Source organism: Lygodium microphyllum, chromosome 2 (assembly GCF_053477565.2).
Source record: "Lygodium microphyllum isolate KBCC chromosome 2, Lygodium_microphyllum_v1.1.10, whole genome shotgun sequence".
In the NCBI taxonomy this organism is placed as follows: domain Eukaryota; kingdom Viridiplantae; phylum Streptophyta; class Polypodiopsida; order Schizaeales; family Lygodiaceae; genus Lygodium; species Lygodium microphyllum.
This window is the reverse complement of record NC_141136.1, coordinates 185,504,090-185,519,465: the sequence shown is the minus strand read 5'-3', so window position 1 is coordinate 185,519,465 and position 15,376 is coordinate 185,504,090.

The window sequence follows — 15,376 nt, the reverse complement described above, 5'->3', positions numbered from 1 at the left end:
TTGGACTTAGATTTTGTAAAGCCAACCCAAAAGAGGAGAAATAGTCATTGTTACATTATTTTGTGGAGTTGCATGCTCTCTCTCTCTCTCTCTCTCTCTCTCTCTCTCTCTCTCTCTCTCTCTCTCTCTCTCTCTCTCTCTCTCTCTCTCTCTCTCTCTCTCTCTCTCTCTCTCAAAGATGTGAAAAAGATGGAATGAATCTTCATTCTTCTATTAGAAGTTAACCAAAAGCAATGAGACAGCAACAGACACATTCAGGACTAAAGTATTCTCTGAAGGCAACTATCATGATTGTTTATACTTCTTTTATTATTAATAGATAGATTATGCATGAGTTATGCATGTAGAGTGATGGTTTGATTTGTCTTGTTTTTCTTATTCCTTTATATCTCCTCTATGTGTGTGTGTGTGTGTGTGTGTGTGTGTGTGTGTGTGTGTGTGAAACTAGGCTCAAAGGAGTATGACCATGAATAGTTGATGGCATTTTTTTCTCTTCTTAGGAGGTATAAAAGAGTAATTTTGAGAACACTCCAATTTAAGATGCAAGGGACACATAATTAGCAAGTAGCTATGTAAGTCAGTGTAACGACAAGATTTTGTAACACATGCCTTCAAAAGTGATATTACCCTATCATCATAAGGCACAGGTTAAGCTTCCTAATAATAACTATTGTAAAAACCTTATGTTTTGTCTTTATCTTTAACATAACATGTACTTTCTTCATACATGTACATATACATAAACACACTTTCTTTATATATGTACATTTATATACATCTACACACATATGTACATCCACACATACATGCATGTCTACACAGACACACACACACACATAAATAGAAGTTAATTCACATAATGTAATAGAAAAGAGTTTGAAAATAGTCGTTGGATTAGAAACAAGGGTTTTGTAACCCTTCAAGGCTTTCTAATGAGCATGACATTAACAAACTTGTCAAAGAAGTGGAGATATCTCAAGACAAGGGGGAAACTCTTTTGAGGAAGCCACATGAAAGAAATTCTCATTCTAATCAATTACAAGCCAATGATTCTCATGCATCTTTTTTTTTTGTAACTTTGTTCAAACAAGAGATGAATATCTTAAATAAAGGGTTAATAGCATCACACGGACTAGTATTGACAAAAATAAGTTACACTAGTGAGGGCCAATACTAAAATACCTTCCAACAAGCAAAGATAGCCTAAAGAGTGTAAAACATATAGAATGTTGATGTGCTCTTACTAGCCCAATTATGTTAATGTATAGGAAGTTATTGTTTTTACACATTACATCCAAATTTCATTATCCATGGTCTAATGGAAGTAGAGTGAAAGTCACTAAAATGGTTTTGAAGCAAGCACAATATACATGCTTTTTTATCATGCAAAAGCTTTGTGACCAAACTTTCATATGTACTGCTATTAATCAAGAGACCTTAGATGCATCACCTTATGCAGTGTCCAAACTTTCTTATCTAGTGCTATTAATCAAGAGACCTTAGATGTACTCGTGTTGGCCCTTTCATCCTAGAAAATGTAATAACACACAAAAACTAGGGTTCAAATGGCACAAAGCTCTCATGCAATTAGCTTCACATAGATTATTATTGTCTCTTTGTTTACTAGTTGCTATGAAAGATCATTGTGGATCTAGTCACATGGAGTGGTGATATGACGACCAAAACTGTTTGGTGGTAACCATCTCATTTTCATGATACCATGTGGAGGTAAGTGGTGGTTAGGACACCATCTTGGACTAAGCCTCAAGGAGTTAACCAAAATGACCTTTAACAACGTCCTTCATACTATGGGTGGAATTACGATATGAGACATTGTGAAACTCACATATGGGTGCAAAGTGATACCCTCTATGCGCCCCCTACTAGTGGCTAGTTACATATGTAACATAGGTAAAAGGGACTATGCATGTAGTCCCATCATATGCTAAACCCTACTTTGAAGCAACCATATAGTTTGTAGAATGTGCATTGATGAAGTTTTCATGAAAATATGGATTCATAGTCCATTGAAAATTGCTAAAGTTGCAAGAAATGTTTTGTTAGTGGCATGAAATAATTGTGTGAGATTTTTTCAGTAGTATATGGTGCACATTGTGAGGCTTTCTCATAAGAGCCTAAATAGGACTCAAGGTATAATTGGATATAAGCATACACATAGTGATCTGACTTAATGGAGGTTATCTATGGATAAATCAAGGTCTTATGCATCAACTGTTATCTCAATCATGGTGGTGGGGACTAGTCCATTGTTCATATACCTTTGCAAAGTATAAGTCATTAATGATCACAAAGAATCATTATGTGTCTATCATGTCTCTGACCCATTTTCCGACACACTCGATTGCCTACACCTATCTACAAACGAATTTAAACCCAATAGATTATTAGATCTATATTCATACAATGCAACCAAATGAAGAAGACTAGCGCCTACAATTATAGAAAGTAATAGGTGATAGGAACTGAAAAAATGATTCAAGGTAGCATTATCTACAGAAAACCCACCCCATAGCCAAGTAACTATGGTATCTCCTATCACAAATATGGCACTTGCTAAACTAGTAATTACGGTAGATCCCCAAAAACTCTTTTTAACCCCAAGAAAATACATAGCCTATAAAAGCAATAACGATCATTAATAAAGGAATGTTCACTCCAACGCATGCCTCAACCACCCGCATGCATGCTCAACCGCCCATGCGATCCACCCACCCAGTGTTGGCATGAAGTGCACTATCAAAATTTAATCATACATGGTGGATGAGATGCCTTGAGGAGAGTAGAATGGACTAGTGGGGTAGTGGCTCCATAATGTCTTTATCGTTCCTTCATGTGGCCATTATTGCAAGAACATATATAAATGTAAATGCACTCTCTCTCCCTCCCTCCCTCCCTCCCTCTCTCTTTAAATGGTCTATTCTTCTATCAATCGGGTGCCCAAGAAGGAAGGAGAAGCAAGCGTCAAATCAGGGGCAAGAAGGTAGCATAAGACCCTCCTCTGGCTCTCTCTCTCTCTCTCGCTTTGTGGCAGCAGACATCTATATGTTCAGGCGCACAAACATACACAGGTGCTAGCATGCACTATCATGTTGGTAGTAGGAAATTGATGTTACAATAATTGTTCCTGGTCTGACTGTGGTGGCTGATGACTGCAATAACTGTTCCTCACACATCTGCGATGATTTTGCAATAATTGTGGTCTGTTCGCCTAGCCTCGTATACCAGAAGATCTCGACGGTAGAGACCCATGCCATTGACAACTGGCCCGCCAGCAAACTTGTTTCTATCTCGAATAGATCTGAACTTGTGACTCTTTAGCCTAGCAGTAAGCACCGTAGCAAAGGTTGGGACTCTGCAATCAGCACTATCTGACTGGTACACAACAGACTGGCACAACTGGTACAAAGTTATTCTTGCATTGTTGCTGCAATCGATATTTGATGCAATCAGTAGCTTTACTGGTTGCTTTGCTGGTAATGAGCTCACCGTAGCACATGTTGCGACTCTACAATCGGCATTGTCGGACTGGTACATAATGGACTGGCACTGTCAAACTAGTACACAACTATTCGTGTGTTGTTACTGTAATCAATATCTGATGCAATTGATGTCAGACTAGTCCACAGCTGACTAACTGGTACACAGTTGACTAACACTATCAAATTGGTACATAGCTGACTAGCACTATCAAACTGGTACACTGTCCGACGCACCTATCCCTCTTCCTTAACTCCCTAGGAAAATCAAATAAGCCACCCTGAAGAAGTAGGGCGGGAAGGTATCAACAGCATTTTCAAGTTTCACTCTGGAGCATTCAACGGGGGCCTCGCAACAGCACCCATCAGCCACCGGGAGGCTAATAGGGGGGCTTGCTAGAGCACCTGTCAACCACCTGCTTCATCAGCAGTGATCAACCCCAGTAATGTCATCAAGAGCATCATCAATGATTAAGTGCCCATGATCAAAGCCAACAGGCACTTGCAATAGTATCAAGTTCAGGACCACACCCAACAATGCCATCAATGTTATCATTAATGATCAAGTGCATGTGACCAGATCCAGTAGTCAACAAAAGCAGAGTCAACAGAGGTTAGTAGCTCATTTTGAAGGAATACATAAGGCATTCATTGCTAACAAAAAATATGAGTTTCAATATAGTAGTAGCCATACAAATAATGTGTTTTGTATGAGTGCAATGATTCCAAGTAGAGGGTGTTTTCTTTTCCATAATACATGGCTTGAAATCACATTATCCCCAATAAGAGTTGTTTTGAATGATAATGGAGACCCCTATGTGTACAAACTCAATAATAAAAGGAAGTAGGGTTATTACAAACTCTATAAACTAGGCAATGGTGCCATGCCCTAATTTAGAGAGAGAGAGAGAGAGAGAGAGAGAGAGAGAGAGAGAGAGAGAGTAGCCTTCTCATTGGCAAATATGAATCACTCAAAACATGTTGCTAGGTGTTTGGAAGGACTCCATAATGTTAAAAGATCAATTATCAATGTTTCTTTAGGTAAAAGATTATTGTGTTGTCCGCTATTGGAGGAAATGAGGGTTTTATACCATACTAATATTATAATAAAATGCTTGAATCTTTCAAGGACTTTTTTCTTCTATGATTCAATCCACCATTACATGATGTGACATTTATATTGATGGCAGAGTTCAAACTAATGAATGCATATATGGTTGCTTTGTCTCAACCTTTTCCTTGACATGCAAACATCAAGCCACAAAGAGTTACATGTAATATGATTGGCCCCTCTACCCTACAAAGTGAAATGGTTGAGTGAAAGTAAAGGGGAAAAAACTAAAAGCCTTGCATTACTGGATAGTAGGGAATTTTTACAAGGGTATAATATCTTTTATAAGATTTTGCTTAGGTAATGTTAAATAAATTATTTGATCTGTATACTTTTTAGGGTTATTACTTTCATTGTAGGATTTATTGCATGTGTAAATCTACTATTTCCATATGATCAATACATGTTTATATGATTGCACTTCGCACAAGTTAAGAGGCCATAGTTCTCACCTCGTGTACTTGGTTTGTGCATGCCATTGTTAATGTCATTTTGATGCACAAGTGATCACATGCACACCTTAGGAACATTTAGTATGGGTCGTCATAGTGTTTAGCCTCACTAATGCAATTAGCCTCCCCCTCCCTTTGTCACACACATTTATTATTAGGAATACTATATGAAGGTCCACCACCCAATGTGGTGATAACATTGGCGTCGTTGGATCAAATCTTCAGCGTACACAATACTAGAAATGGTGGCACTGAGAGTAATTGAATGATAGCAGAAGCTAGCGGGGAGAGCACTAATTGAAAAGCTGGCGGGGAGAGCACTAACAGAGTTGAAGTGAAGACAAGACCTTGAGGCACATAGATCATATGCTTTCTTCAGATGATCCACTGGACGGATAGTGATAGTGGAGAGCACATGACGTAGAGTACTTTTCTATCCCCCATATAAAGCTCACATTTTTAATGTATCTAAACATTAGTTATTGTCTAGTATACTTGGTTTGTATGTGTACTTGTAGATTCATTCACAATAAGAAGAGTGTTTCAAGCAGCATTAGAAGAACTCTCTCTCTCTCTCTCTCTCTCTCTCTCTCTCTCTCTCTCTCTCTCTCTCTCTCTCTCTCTCTCTCTCTCTCTCTCTCTCTCTCTCTCTCTCTCTCTCTCTCTCTCATCCGACTCATTAGGAGCTCATTAGTGAGATTCTCTCTTCAATTATCTTTTGAAGGTGTTTAACTTATGAAAATATTGTATATAAGACCATTGAATGTTAATTAAACCAATACATAACCCATCATGATAGTCCAAATCATACATGATCCTTGATTGGATTACCAAGTTCTAACATATGACATGACCTTACATATAGTTCAAAACCTTTTTGGAACTTTCAAATGGCATTCATTCAAAAGAGAATATATCCTTTACACTATGTCTATGTAGTACTTTACACTATTGCTTTTGCAAATGGATTACACTAAACATGGTATCCATGTCCCAAGTCCATTTGGCTTGGCACTACAGGATACTATATTTAGTGTCATTATTTTCACATCTAAAGAGACAAAGTTTACATAATCTTATTATGCAACGTGTTACCCAATGTAGTAACTATGCATAAACTACTCATAATCTAATAGGAGCCTAATGCACGATCCAACAGAGAATATTACTAAAGAGATATAAAGATTATTGATAAAGCATGAGGTTGATCAATTTATGGAGTTTAGGAAGAATAGCTAGTGATGACTTGCACTAAAGATGGTATCTATGTCCCATGTCTTTATGATTTTGGCACTAACGGATATCATATCTAGTGTGATTAATGTATATACAGAAAAATATAACTAATGTTAAAAAATGCTAGTAGATTTTATCTTTGTGCTTCTTAACACTACATAATTGTTCATATACTCATTTCAAATAAAGTACTTGATAATCCATATTAGTATCTATCTTAAGCTCAAAATTTAAGAGTAAATTTTTAACTACATAAGATGGAAACACACACACACACACACACACAGATCTTATCAATATGCTCTATTGGTTTCACCTTTTAGGTATGGATGTTGAGGGAAAAACAAGTGTCCAAGGTAATATAAGTAAAATGGATAAAAAGATACTTTTGGAAAAATGTAGATACGTGCTATTTAGAGAAATATGCTCTATGAAAGAAGAAGAGATGAGAGATGCTTGTTGGAATATCGGAAAAAGAGACATACTAAGATGTAATGTGATTTCACAAATAAAAAGACATGTAGAAAACCCAAGGATTGCATGTTCAATTGAAAGTATGAATTTGGGTGCTGTTGCCATGAGATGGATCTCTAGCATGATTGGAAATCTTTTAGAAATTTGGAATATTAGTAAGCCTAGCTTCCAATAAGATTTTGATGTTGGGAAAATACATTCATGGGATGCATTGTATGCGAAAGCACGAGTTGCAAAATCAAAATCTGATCGAAGCTTAAACAAGTCAATTTCATGGGATAAAAAGATGTGATCTACATATGTTGCTATGGAACAAAATTCTACCACTTCAATGGCAATATCTGAAGTACATGCCCTTCAAAGTAACTATGCACGTATGTCTCATGTGTACTCTACAACATATCTAAGTGAAGATGAGATAGTTCTAGGGGAAAAACTAGGAAAGGGTGCTTGTAGTGTGGTATTCAAAGTAAAGGTTATAGGAGTAGCAAGATTTGATCACAACAAGATCTATGCAGGAAAGTGTTATAGGGGAAAAGACTATATAAGGCAAGTAGAACAACGAAGAGAGATAGTGATGCAGATCAGACATCCAGTGTTAGTACGTGTGATTGCAGCGACTGTAGAAGAACCTCTATGGACCATAACACCATATTTTAATGGTGGAAATCTTTTAAGTTTCATGACTCAACTGCCTACATCTTGTGGTCACTTTACAAGGTTTTTTCATGCTTGGGGTACAGGTAAAAGAAGGCATGATGAAGAAACTCAATTGAAAAGTGATAAAATAGTGCAAATAAATATATTTTGCAAATGTATCACATCTATTATACATGCATTAATTTTGGGAATGTGCCATTTGCACAAAGCAAGGTGGTTACACATAGATCTACATCCTGGCAATATTGTATTAGATTTTGTTGGTGATGTTTGTCGTGTGGGGATTATAGATTGGGGCACAGCTTTGGATTTCTCAGAGAAAAGAAAGGAATTTTCCAAGCCACATCGAGGGTGTGCAGATAATGATGACGTGTGTGCAAAAAAACTACAACAATGCAAAGTAGACCATATACGGAGAAAATGGTTAGCGCCTGAGTTGAAAGACACCACATTGAAGGGTTGTTATAGCCCACAGACTAATGTTTATGCTCTTGGCTAGATATTACGAGAGCTTTGCTATTTCTATGAGGATGCTTCTGATAACTTTGATGTAACGAAAGTTATCTCTCCATCCTTGATAATGATTAGACACCTGTCTAATGTTTTTGAAAATAAAATGATGAATGTAGATCCATCAAAAAGGGTTTCATTTGACAACATAAATGAGCATATCCGTAAGCGCCATGGTATGAAAGGCGAATTGGCTATGCGTCCCTTGGAAGAAATGGAGCCAAGCTTTATCTAAATATAGTTTTACGTCATCAATACCATGTAGCATGACTTGTAACTAGTTTTACTTTATTGTCTAGAGATACATATCCTTTTGGAAATTTTCATATGTTAGAAAGTGTGCTCTTTATTTTGTATGTGCCATTTTGAAATGATGGTATTATATCTCTTATAAACCAAGTTTTTCTTCAGTGGAACTATCTTTATTTGAATTTGTGTAGATAGCTTGAATTTCTTATTTCACTTTGATCATCATGGATTGTTTGGTTGAGTATCATTAGACTATGTCAAGCGTTCTTTTAGTGCTTCAAGGTTAAGTTAGTTGTGTGTTTATAATTTTTAAGAGAAATCACTTCCATGTCACGATATACAAGAGTATTACTAATTCAAAACACTATTGATAGCCCTAGTGCATGTACAAAAGCATTACTAATCATGTCATGATATTATATCATAGACTTAAGAGTGCTTAGTGTGATATATCAAGTAAACATGTCACTTAGGAATATCAAGTTTTCTCATCTAATGAACTCCTCTTTTTATAATATCCTTTGAATGTTGAATGTAGTTCCTACTTAAGGAATAACAAACTTGGTAATTGGGCTTCATGGGGTCTTTTTACAAGATTCAAGTGATCGTCGATGAAAGTCAGGAAGATCTAGGTCTTGTGAGGCTAAGAAAAGACGGACCTGAACCTACCTTTGCTCAAATTCGTGAACAAATTGAGGGTGATGAGCTTATAGATGGATCCTTTGACTTCATCGAGGATAACTATCTAGTTAAGAAACGATAAGAGGAGCAATGGACTCTTGGTGACCATCATCAAGCTCATATCAGGAGGAGTGATACTATCATAAACGAACTTCCTTCTTCAAATAAGCAACAATGTTTAAAACATGTTGATGAGGAACAAAATGACACTCCAAGACATCTCACATCAAAGCTAGGAAGTAAATTGCTAAGTCCAAGCATTCTTGAGACTTGGAAATAAGAATACAATAGAGTAAGGCTAAAATTAAAACAATCCACAATCTCAAGGGATGATAGGTTTGAATTACATAGTGAAGATGTTGATGGAGAACCTCGAGTTTGAATATGGTGTAATGAGTGTAACTCGTTTTATGGAAAGGGCACACTAGGAGGGAAGAATGCAGCATATACTTGTTTATCCAACTTCATGAGAACACACATTTTGGATGGTAAACGGCATGAAAGAAACTATATTATATTTCAAGGGCTTAAAAATGTGAATATAGAATTTACAACGATGGAGCAAGAATCAGATGATAGGAAAGAGATAGGGACTTCGATAGAGAAGTTGCATGATTACATGGAGACACATGAAGGTATTATTTATCTTCTTTCTTTGAGTTTATATTGCTCTATAATACTAGACTTATTACATAATATAAGTTTGTTTTTTTTGTAGGTTGGAATTTTGAGGTGATTGTAGCTACATTGCATGACTTTAAAGACAAAAGCTTTGCTCGTGTAAGGTGCAAGTATGATGATACATGGTTGCATCTAGGCCCTCCAAGGTCTGATTTATATACTATTTTGACTGAACACACAAAGTCAATTTTACACACAAAGGCATTTTCAAAGGAGGTGGAAAAAATCCAAGCCATTACTTACAGGCTCACGTGCTAGTACATGATCCAAAGCAAACATCTCTCAGCAAATTTGTGTTCTCTACAAAGGTGGGAAGTCCACCTTTGAACTCTCTTAATAACCATGAAGAAAATGAAAATCCAGTAATAAGTCTAAACATATTATGTTGGGGTTTATGGAGTCCAGTTATTGTAGTGAACAAGAAGAAAATGAATGTGAAACCTTTATTAGATGATCAATGTGGTGGTAAGCTTTGGTTTTCAGAGCCTTTTACTAGGGCAAATCTAGAGGATGGAAAAACATGTTTCCAAATAGATGGTTGCTTTCATCATATTGAGTGTCTACGTGTTTCAACTAATGGGAAACCATTTACAAACTTCTCTTGTAGCCATTGCAAATGTATATCTAGGATTAATGACTTTAGGATGAGAGTATACAGGGAGAAGCTAGTACAAGAGAAGAAAGGAAATAGGGGAACATGATTTGGTAGAAGATTAGACTATCTCACTAGACAAGAGCTTAGGAATACAACAATTGATGCCAAAAAACATATAAAAGAACTTACTCTAAAGTTATGGATGAGTAAGTCTCAGCTTGTAGTTCTTTCAGTGAAAATGAGAAGCTTATGCAAAGCCAACATGGAGTCTTTAAATCGAAAAGATGTCCAAAGATTTTGTAACAATATAATAGAAGCCCATAGATTAGGAAAATTTGGTGGAAAGCCTACTTTGTGGGACTTTTTACAAGATATATCTACAAACATGGTATGATCAAAGGAAGGTCAACGATACAGTGCAAATACAAAGGCTTTGTTTGAAGTTACGAAGATGTGGGGTGGACCAAGGCTGCATGAGTTTCTTGGTAATAACCTAAATGGCCCTTCACTCTCAACGACAAAGAGGGGCCATAGACAAGCTACCCACTTTATACCAGGGATACATGGATATATATTTGATGCCATTGCTGAAATATATCAAAAGGAGAAAGAAAAACATGGCATCATAGAAAGTATTCCATTTATTCTAGTGGAAGACGAGACAACCATAAAGAAGCGAATAAGGTAAATGTATAATATTTTCTCTTTTGGCACATAAAAAGTATTATTGATTAACTTTTAGATTTTATAACATTTACTATTTTCATTGTAGGTGGAACCCTAAATATGATACTCTTATTGGGTTTGATGGATACAAGTCTTCAAACCATGAGTGTGGGACTTCATCCATGATAAAAGTTGGAGAAGGAAAAGCTAGATATGATGTGATTGCTAAAGCATTTGCGACTTGTATCATTGGTGGTTATGCAAGAGTATTTGTTGCAAATCCACTTTATGAAAAGCTTTCACGCTTAGTCATGGTTGCTCATTGCACTTGTAATCGATTTGATGCAAGTTTTGTTCACAAACAATGGATTGAAATTTTGGCGTTGTGGAATGAGAAGCTCAAATGGACAGCATGTCCGATTATTGGACATGCATCAGATGGAGATAGTCGACGAAGAAAATGATGTTGGTTGATTATGTAAATAAGCATGGTACTAGATACAAGATCAAATGGGATGGATGGCCTCTTTCAACTAGCTTGTCAAATGGAGAGGTTTCAGGCATGCATGATCAAGATTTTAGACAATGGAAAAAAGCTAGTCAACATTCTTGGCAAACCAAAGTGTCAATTGGCTCTTGGTGATGTCTGGGTTACTTTGAACCATGTTACCATTGTCTATGATTCTTTTTCTGTTGATAAGCATATGCTTAAGGAAGGAGATATCAAACGAGATGATCATCAAAATTGGGTTGCAGCACAAAGGATATGTAGTAGGCAAGTCCAATGGTGTTTGGGAGAGTTAGCAAACAATGGAAAACATAGAAAAGAGTGGGGCATGATAGGAACAAAGGCTTATCTTGAAATTGCTAGAGACTACATTGATATTTTCTTGTCCCCGCACTTGAGCTTGGTGGAGAGAGTTCATTTAGCAGAAAAAGTGGCATTCTTCTTCCAAATTTGGAGATCTTGGATTATATAAACATGCCTCCTATATACTATCAAAGAATTTTATTAGTAAGGAGGAATTCTTAGACATGCAACTCTCATGTCACTTCATTGTATTGCTCATAAAATATTTTAGAGACGTTCATCCAAATAATATGCTTCCAATACATCTCAGAGGATCTAATGCAGTTGAAATCTTTTTTAGCAAGGTTGGTAGCATGGTTGAGCAAGAGCGTACTTATGACTTGATGGACATGTTGCACAGTATAGGGATCTTAAATAGGCTTTCACATTTTGAATGCAAGGAGGATGGTGAGAAATTTGGATGGGCCCATAAGAAGCAAGAACATGTATGGAGAGAGTTAAATCTCAAAGAGACCGTGAAGAAAGCAGATTTAGGTGATTACAAATGTGTTTCAACTTATGAGAAGATCATCGATGCCTTGAAAATGGGACTACAAAGTGCTCAATAGATTTGTGAAGATTTGCAAATGAAGCCAAAAGGTAAAGAGGATAAGAAATGGTGGCTAGAGCCTTGGTCTGAAGGCTTATTTGAGGCTTATGTCAATTCAAATCTACAAGATTCTGATATAGATGAGGAATCTTTAGTTCTTGTCAACGATAGAGTGGATTCAGAGGAGGAGGTATCTACAAGTGAGATAAGACATGTGGTAGACTCTATGTTGGATGAAACAAATGAAGTGAGCCCAGTAGTGGAGCTTGAGAATAGTAGGTTTCTTTTTAAGTTTACATTCGTAAGCCAACTCAATGGCAATCCCACATTATCCAAGGATAGACTTACAAGGGTGTGACAAGGAGTATACTATAGTAAGGAGGAGAAGTACCAAACTCAAACAAATGATAATTTGTTTGGTATTGGTTCAGATTGTGCTGTGTTCTTCGAGGAGAATGCCAATGGAAGGATCACAAGGTCATCAAAAGGCAAGTACTTCAAGAAGTATGAGACCATGCAAAAGCCAAAGTGTATGGTACTTGGGACGAGTTCAAAAGATGAGAAGAAAAGTTGGAGGTGCTTGTGTGGAGTATAAGAGAGGGTTTAGCCTCTCAGATAGGCCATCCGGGGTAGAGGTTCAACTTGAATGGTATCAAAAATCAAAGGGACTAAGGAGTTTTACATATGATTTGACAGACCTTGATATGGTAGATATTGAAAGTATCATTGCCCTTGCAAATCTCACATATGATTGCAACAATAACAAATATGAACTTGACGAACATGATTGGAAGATCTTCAATGAATTTGTAAAGGACCATTGAGAATAGGTAAAGAAACATTATTTTTTCTCTTCTTCAATATTGCTTGCTATGTAAAATGACTTTTAAAAAATGTCTTGTCAATGTCTTTTTCTAGCATTTTCCTTGATGTTAATTGCTTATATTTTTATATTTGCTTCAGGAACATGACTAATAGACTATGGTGATGCATCTACAAATGTGAGAACGAGGATGGAGTCTGGATCATTAACAATGTTGGGGTGCTCAGTAGAACACATTTATGGGCTAAATGAAAATTTTGTATATTCACATTTTTTATATAGCTATATCTACTTTATAAAAGAAAACCAGGTAAGTTTTACAAATATGCGAACATTAAAAATCATGCTTTTAATTACATGGGTCATGCAAATAATTTTGAAATTTATTCATGTGCCGTAGAAAGGTAATATTTTTTTTCATTTAATATAGCTACCTTCTCTGACTACAAATCAAGCTCATATTCATTGTCTTATTTTATGGCTTGATAATATTGCAACTAGGTGGAAAATTTAGAGTATTTTTTTCTTGTTATCTCTAAAATTTATGTGTACATGTGTATGTATTACATGCACATGATATGCTTTCTAGAAATGGTGGAGAAAATAATTTATGATGAATTAGATGCAAAATATGTAATGATAGCCCATTGCTATCACAATAGGACAGCACCAAGATAAATATTGCAATTAAGAGAGCCCTAAAAATAGTAGTAGGATGGTCAAGATGTGTATTCTGACATTTCTATTTCAATTTTTGTGATTAAAGACCACAATACTCACTCTACGATAGAGTTGAGCAACTAGCTTACTAGTATGTGTGCATTGTATATCTAGTGTCTCTATTTGGAATTTTTTCAAAACCCTATCTTTATTCATAAAATTATAAATTTTACCATTGGATGTTATATATCATGAAGATATTTTACAAAGCTTCATCATCACTAAAGAGCTAAACTCTTTTATGAACCCTTAAGAGCTAGTTGTGATCAATTCTGTGAGATAAAAATAGTGTTTTGTATTTATTACATAAGGATTTGCTAAATTCTTTTCTTTAAAAATAAATTTAGAGTAAGGGATTTATAAATTATGGTAAGAAGTTATAGAAGGGTCAAAAAAATCTCAAAAAAGGTTACATAGGGATATATAAAGCATGCCATGAACACACATTATATATAGGATTTATACATAGTGGCCCCCCGAGCTTTGACCGTAACGTCTCGCGAAGGGACGGAGATCTCAATGGAGGAGTGGGAATTCTCGAGGGGATGTAGTCCAAAGGTGATGACATGTTTAGGATTTATTGTATCTATATTTTATATGTGACAACTAATTTGAGTGTTTCAATGTACATTACAAAATATATAGTGCAGCTAGTCGCACGGATAACATTTTCACATGGAGCGTATTGACAAAATGCGCTCCACAATGGACCGTGGTATCATGGCAAGGTTCGAGCAGGAGAGTCGACGACGAGCAACGGATCCAAACATGGTTATAGATGAGATGGAGTATTTTGGAAACTTGAAAAGTATTGTTACGGTGGATTACCGTAGCTTCTCCATGATACCATTCGATGTACAGTGGTTCAAAGTGGTACTTGAAGGAGCTAGAGCAACAGTTTGACAAGGTCCATCTCGATTTCTCGAAATAGATTCTGAAAAAAAAAAGACGAATTTGCGCGACACCTTTGTGTTGCCAGCCCATTGTGAACAAGTGCATGAACTCATTCGTTTGTTAATTATATTACAACATGGTACATGTCACAATAGTTTAATCTCTCTTGTACGTGTTTGTGAATAGGTAATCTTCTATCCAAACCCCCGACAACCTCGATGATGGTATGTTATACCTTCAGCTCCCTGAAGTGCGAGAGTCGAGCATAGATGAGGACAATATGCAAATAGAGGGGTCGATAATGCAAGGAGTGGAGGCCACCGACAGCTTGGAGCATGTAGAGGAGCCAACATCGGCTAACAATGATGGAAATACAGGAGTCCAAGAATTCTTTGAGAATGAGGTGGACTCATCCTTTTGTGGTAACATGTCTATCGACCTTCTAGTGTATGCAGAGTTGTGTCAGGAGATTGACATGGGACCATAGGATACTTCATACTTCGAGCATCCACTTACTCAATTCGTTGACTAATCGCTTATAAGGGTACATAAGATATGCATTTTAAGTGAGATCATTTTTTAAGGATTTATATTACCGTGCTTTGTATGATTTAAATTGATTATGCTAACATCATTTTTTGTCTGTGCAGGTGACATTTTCAGGATGAGTCGAGGGATGAGCGATGAGGAGTTGCAGGATATCTTCACGCGCATGTCTCCAGATCAG